Genomic DNA, 7142 nt, shown 5'->3' with positions numbered 1-7142 from the left:
GGTTTTGAGACTCTTTGTGTTTTGTAAAGAATTTGAATGCTTAGTGATTCAGATATGTCAGAAGAACTTTTCCTTTTAAAGCATTTTTTAAATTAACTGAACTTTCACTAAAAAGTAGAAAATTTTGGGCTTTCGGATATAAAAAAAACTACAGTAATATTGTTGCCCCACTAGTTCACTGGGGGAAGGAAAAATTTCCCTTGCCCCAAATGGAGAAAGGGCAACTTCAATTCAATTTGCCTCATTTAAATGTTAAAGTTTTTATATGTTTGAGAAAGTACAAAAAATCACCTTTCCCCATTTAAAAAGTAAAGGGGTTGAAGGAAAGGGAAGAAAAATTCAGTTCAATTTTGGGAAAACAGTTTCTTGTGGGAAAAAAAAGTGGGTTGCTTTTTCTGAAGTTTTTGGCGCCCTTCAGAAGTTTACTTACGTGAGAGGGTCTCCATCCAGAATATTTTGGACAATGATTAAATTGCCCCTTTCCAAGGGTAAATTCATTTTCAATTTTTGTAAAAAAGAAATATATGGGGGTAATCTTCTTGAAGTTTTCCCATTCAAATGGGTAATTTTGCGTAACCTTTTAGATTTTATAGTTGAAGGTTTCTTTGGGAAATCTTAAAAATATGTGAACATAATGAAATTCCCCTTAAGCAATCTATCCGATTTTCCACAAAATTTTTGGGAAAACAATTATCTTCAAGTTGCACCGAGTGCACTCACTCTCCCCCAAAAATAAATGCTCTTCGAAATGTGCATTTTCACAAAACTCCCAGGTATAACATTTCAGTGATTTGGAAAATTCTTTCAAAATGACAATTTCCTTCTTTTTCCCTTTACCTTTTGAAAATAGTTGTCACACCCTTGGATAATGTTTCCCTTTTTTTTGCAAAACTACAATTTCGTAATTTTCCTTCTCAAAAAAAAGGGATCCAGTCTAACTCGAAAAAATTTAAAAACTTGGCCGCTTTCCAAAATTCCTGGGTACACTTCTTTCACGGTGGGTTTTCGAAAACTGTTTCCCAAACTGTTCCGTTTTTGATGGTTTTCTTGGGTCCTGAATAATTTTAATCACCTTTACTTGTTTTTTTCTCTTTTCCTTGGGGAGTTTTAAAAGGGTTTTCGATGAAAGAAGTTTCTGGGGGTTTCCCCAACGAAAAGAAACATATCCCCCGGCTTTCCTGGAAAAAAACATTTTCCTCGGCTTTTCCCCGACAAGAATTTAAACTTTTTTGGGGTTTTTTGAAAATGATGTTGTTTGGCCCCTCTGATAGTCTTTTTGCCCTTTGAAAAAAAAAATAATTGGGGGAAAAGGATGTTTTTTTCCCTCCCTGAAGGTAGCCGGGGGGATGGGGGGATCCCTCTACAGCTGCGTTTTTCCCTCTTGTAGGTTCTGCAAAAAAGGGGGGAAACCTTTTTAGTTTTTTTAAGGGGGGGAATTTTAAAATTTAGGGAAACCCTTGGGCACATAAATCAAAATTTTTAGAAAGGAGTTCCCCCCTGCGATGGGGAAAACGTACCATCTCGGGGGGAAACCCGGGTAAAAATCAACCCGTACCCGGGGGAAAAAGAAAATTTTCTGGGCTGTATTGGTATCATTGTACCCTTTTATAGGGAGGGGGGGCAGAATCAAATCAAAAAACTATATTACTTTTTAAAATTGAGGTTTTTCCTTGATATGCATAAAACAACCCGTTTGGAAAAAAATATATTAATTTAATTTAAAAAATTTTTTTATTCCCAAAAATAATATTAAAAGTAAAAAATTTATTAGAATAATTAGAAGAACTTTCACCTGACAAACGAACCCCCTCGAGGTAACAAAAATAAGGACGGGAAAATAAAGGCCCGCCACTTTCTCACCCTAATTTAAAGTTTTTTTATGTTTTTTGTTTTTTAAAGAGCAGAAAGGGGTAAAGCACACTGTGTTATTTCCCCTAAAGCTGAAAGATAACCCCAAACTTTTATCGTCAAAAAAGGAAAAAAAGGGCCGGGGGGGTTTTTTTCCATTTTGGGGCCCATGGTTTTTTTTGGGGACGAGGGAAAGACCAGATCCCGTGCTGGGGCGAGAGATGTCTCCCCTGTATTGAGGGGCCCCACTACAAGGACTTGTGCCCAAAGGTTTTAAAAACATCGCCACAGTGGCCCTTTCAAGAAACATGCCCTTTTAAAAAAAAAAAAAAACATTCAAAGGTTTCCCTCACCCCTGCAATTACAATATTAACTCCTTTTCGAGGGAATTTTTTTCCCCCATTGCAAAAAAATTGAATTATCAAAAAAAATTTGATTCAACCCGAAATACAAAACGCCCGAAGAAAAAAAAAAATGTTTGATCCTACCCTTACACTGGCTGAAGGTCGACTGAGCCGGGTGGGTTTGGGGCGAGTGGCAAACCGAGAGCGCTCTTCGTCTTCCCATTGGTAGAGCGAGGGGCCCAAAAGATAGGCGTCTCAACCCATTTAGGCATGAAGGGGTCATTCCCTATATATATATACTATATATATATATATATATATATATATATATATATATATATATATATATATATATATGCATAAATGCATACCACACACTTATATATAGATTATATGCATATATACATATATATATATATTAACAATATATATATATATTATGCATATCTATATATATATATATATAGATATATATATATGCCCATACATGGCATACACCACACCGCTTCTATATATAGGATATATACTGCGGTATCTATACACATATATTACATATATGCATATATATATATATATATAATCACTTATATATATAGGATATACTACTATTATATGTATCGTATATATTATAATATATATATTAAATATTATATATATAGTATTCAATATACTATATATATATATAATATTGATTGTGTGTGTGTGAATGATGAGGCCATATATGCTTTGCGCACGCAACTAATTATCGTCATATATATACATACATACATATATTATAACTATATATATATATAGATAATATATCCAATACACACATATAGTAATAAAATGCAATATACTTGTATATAATATTTGTGTGATATATGTATATAGTATAAAATATTTATATATACACATATAGACATAATGTATATATCATATACATACATACAAACATACATTTATATATATATATATTATATATAATAAATACTATATACATAAATATAATATATATATATATATATAAAATATATATATATATATTATTATAATATATCTATGTATGATATATATATAAATTTATATACATAATATATTATATACATATATATATACATATATATTTATATGTAATATTTATATATATATATATATAATTATATATAATATAAATACCTATATAATATATATATATATATATATAAATTAGATATATATATATATATATATATATATATATGTGTGTGTGTGTGTGTGTGTGTGTTGGTGTGTATATCCTATAATAAATATATATACATATACATATAATATATACCTATATATATAAGTATATATTATACTATATATATATATATATTTTACATTTATATTTCTTTATCCATCTATTAATATACATAAATTATGTGTGTGTAAGTGTGCGTGTGCGTGTGTTTGCGTGTGTACATGTACGTGTGTGTGTCCGTATGGTCAGGGTTGTCTGACTTATATGTTTATGTTGTAGTCATTGGTTTGCGTGTTTTATTATAGCATATAAGGCAAAATGTGTTCTATTTCATATTAGGTACAAATTTCCACATCCTGAGTTGAATTTTGCACTTATTTTTTTCAGAGAGGAAAACGAATCATGATAAACGCAACAAAACCAACGCACGCACACGCACGTAGACGCATACGGATACGGATACCGGACACACACACACTACACACACACGCACACATGCACATGATGCATGCGAATACGTTTTTCCAAAAGAAAAACACTCCGCAGGCCTCTGTCGGTAGATCATAGTCGGATGGCGATTATCACGTGTGGACTTTGACTGACATGCCAGATAAGTAAACGGAGTAGAGGTCTGGAAGGCCGAGACTAGGGGAGTTGTTGGGCAGCATTTGTTGTATAACATTTTGTTGAATATCTCGATATTAAATGTAATAATTTGTCATAGATGAGGTCTTACAAATTAGTAATGGATACATCTTGTCTATGTGGCTATTAACCATCGCAGCAAGCTTATAACATGTCATTACTGCATAATAAGCCATGGAAAGTTTCGACGGTATATAATATTCCTCGAAACAGACTAGCGGACGAAAAAAGATGTGTGACGGTTATATATACTCTCGCGTCAGGGAAAGTGGTTCTAAATCATAACAAGCAGGGATATTTGTATCTTGGCGTATGTTTAAGTTTTCTCAATCTGTATACATTGAGAGTATTGGTGATCTAAAGAAAGGCATTTAGTTAATCATATTTGTATCTCATATTTGTATCATTGTTTCGATCTTAGATAGTTTGCACTAAGCAAGTAGCAGTCTTAATACGCTCACAGGAAGTATAATGAGGCAATGCTGTAAAGTAAAGTTTGTTTTACTCATCTATAATGTCTAATTAGTATGTTTTTGTTTTGACATTTGTCTTCATATTTAAGTATTTTCAAGAAAATTTTGTTTTACAATAAATATGGCATTACGTTTTCCTCTATATGCATACTTCTCTGTGATTATTGTATATTAATAGTACAGTAGGACTGAAGCAATGTAGATTTATTTGATTGAATTATTTTTTTGATTTGTTTGTTTCTTTCATACATTAAAATTTTCAGGTTGAAAAGAATTTGATTTTAACGACAAGCCTGGTGTTTTTCTGGTGACCAAGTGCACAATACATACATATAGATAAATAAATAAATATATATATATATATTGGATAATTTTATACATTGTTTTGATTCTGAAAACCAATGCTGTATGAAACCTATGAAATAGGATAAAAATACATAGGAAATGTTGTATTTTTATTAATATTAATATACATAGTACATGATTTTCGTTTTACATTCAATTGAATATCCTATGAATTATGAAATGTATAGAAATATATGAAAAATAAAGAATTACATGAGAATTATTGTCTATGCATCCTTATTACCTAAATATAATATCAGCATTAAATGTGTACAAGTGTATGTAACTCAAAAGAGCCGTCTGGTGGCGCAATGGATAGCGCACCGGCCTCGCATCCCCGTGGTCGGCAGATCGAGCCCCTGGCGGTGACTGGTATAGCTAGGCACTGCGTTGGGTAAGCGCCAAGCTCAGAACGAGTCAACACTCGTCGGCACATTCTCTCACGAGTCAGCACACGCTGACACAGGCGGGCTCGCCTCAGTGCATATAAGCCCGGCAAAGCATCTGTTCCACAAATATGGCTTATCCTTAACTCGAGGATACCTCGAGATAGCAGATGAGGGATGTGGGTGGATCTGGTGCATTGAGTGTGGGTAGACAACCTATGATAACCAACCAATCAATGGTCAGCAGCAACCTAGGTAAAAGATAAGCGAAAGTGGTTTTATAAAATTTCTGAAGGGTAGCATAAAAATATGCCACCAATAGGGAAGGGGTGCTCAAGGTAATAAGTTATAACCTCTCTCTCACCCCAGCTCTGGTATATCCTCAATAGTTGAGAGGCTAGATATAATAGAAATGATGCTATGTCACATACTAATCAACATAAAGTTACAGCAGTTTGTTCTTGGAAATCAAAGGGAGCTACTGGTCACTTATGGCCTTACACCTGCACTGCTTGGTAGTCTTTTATTTACTTCTTACTCATTCAATCACTCTCCTTGCCACATCCTGAATTAATCATAGAAGAGTTATATTACTCTTCTATTTCAGCAGGGATAATCAATCCACTAGATAACCACAAAAAAAAATTGCTTTTGGCCTGTTTTCTTGTAGATTCCAAAAATATACATGACTGCATTAATAGTACGATGTTGAAACATGAATATCTCAGACTATTGTTCAATACATACACATTTATTAACACTAAGAATGTAAACTTCAAAATAATATATATGTGAGCTACCTCAACAACTTCCAATAGACACAAGAACCCCATTAGGCAAGGAATGAAGACAAAATTATTGTATACATACAATGCCAATGACTTCTTACTTTGCCCTATATCAATAATGGTGGATTATAATAAATTAATCATATATATAGCTAAAAAGGGTTGATCCAAACCAAAACTCAAACTCCGGCTTTATACTTTTAATATCGACTTGTAAAACTTACATACAGTATAAATACGGTATACTGATCGTCAATGAACTATGCTGATTATAAAGAAATAGCGTTATTTTTTGAAGAAATCTTTTACCCCTTGTTCTTCTCATACTCTGTCCTTTTTTCTTCTTTGTTTACATTCCTTATGTTTCATGAACTGTTCTTCTGTTACAATGGCAATCTTTGGGGCAGAACCATCAGGAGGATCAAATATTATATAAATAGTCAAATTACAACCAATGCTATACAGTAGAGAGAAGGAAAGTGTTTGACATTTACAGTAAATCTTGAAGGACACAGTTCAGTGTAACACATTGGACACTCCTCTATTGCACGTGCGGACAACAAGGTAGTACCACATCTGATGGAAGTCTCTAGAATGTCCGTTTCAACATAAACCATCCTTAAAAAACTTTGGGTTGTTTTTTGGCCACTTGAACTATTTCCGGCTTTGACCGTTTTTCAGCTTTTGATTTTGTCCTTGAGACTCTTTCTAGTGTTTTGTGAGAATTTGAACTGCTTAGTGATTCAGATATGTCAGAAGAACTTATTACCTTTTGAAAGCATTCTTACTAACTAGAACTTTCACTAAACAGATAGCAATGTTGGCTTTCGGATATAATAAACTACCAGTAATATTGTTGCCTCCACTAGATTCACTGGACGAAGGCAAATTTCCCTTGTCACCAATGTGAGACATCATGGGCAACTTCATATTCAAACTGCCTCATTTAAATGTTCAAGATTATAAAAAAAATGGAATTGAGAAAGTACTAAATCACCATTCGTCTCCATTTACAAGTGAAGGTGAAGGCAAGATATGAAGATTCATGTTCATATGTTTGGAACAGCTTTCATGTCGGAAAAGAAAAGTCAGTTGCTGTTTCTGAAGCA

General features: G+C 33.1%; 1 long non-coding RNA gene across 1 annotated transcript; it reads left to right on the top strand.

Annotated features, from left to right (window-relative positions):
- The first annotated feature begins 5092 nt into the window (after positions 1-5092).
- LOC147466859 (uncharacterized) lies at positions 5093-5419 on the top strand. The gene is made up of 2 exons (XR_015190735.1): positions 5093-5289; positions 5341-5419. It is a non-coding gene; the product is annotated as an uncharacterized LOC147466859 (long non-coding RNA).
- The last annotated feature ends 1723 nt before the right edge of the window (positions 5420-7142 follow it).

The sequence above is a fragment of the Penaeus japonicus genome, unplaced genomic scaffold (genome assembly GCF_977035675.1).
Source record: "Penaeus japonicus unplaced genomic scaffold, GWHDUDI00000001_assembly GWHDUDI00000040, whole genome shotgun sequence".
Lineage (NCBI taxonomy): Eukaryota > Metazoa > Arthropoda > Malacostraca > Decapoda > Penaeidae > Penaeus > Penaeus japonicus.
Note: the sequence above shows the minus strand (reverse complement) of the source record. Positions and strands in the feature narration are given on the sequence as shown.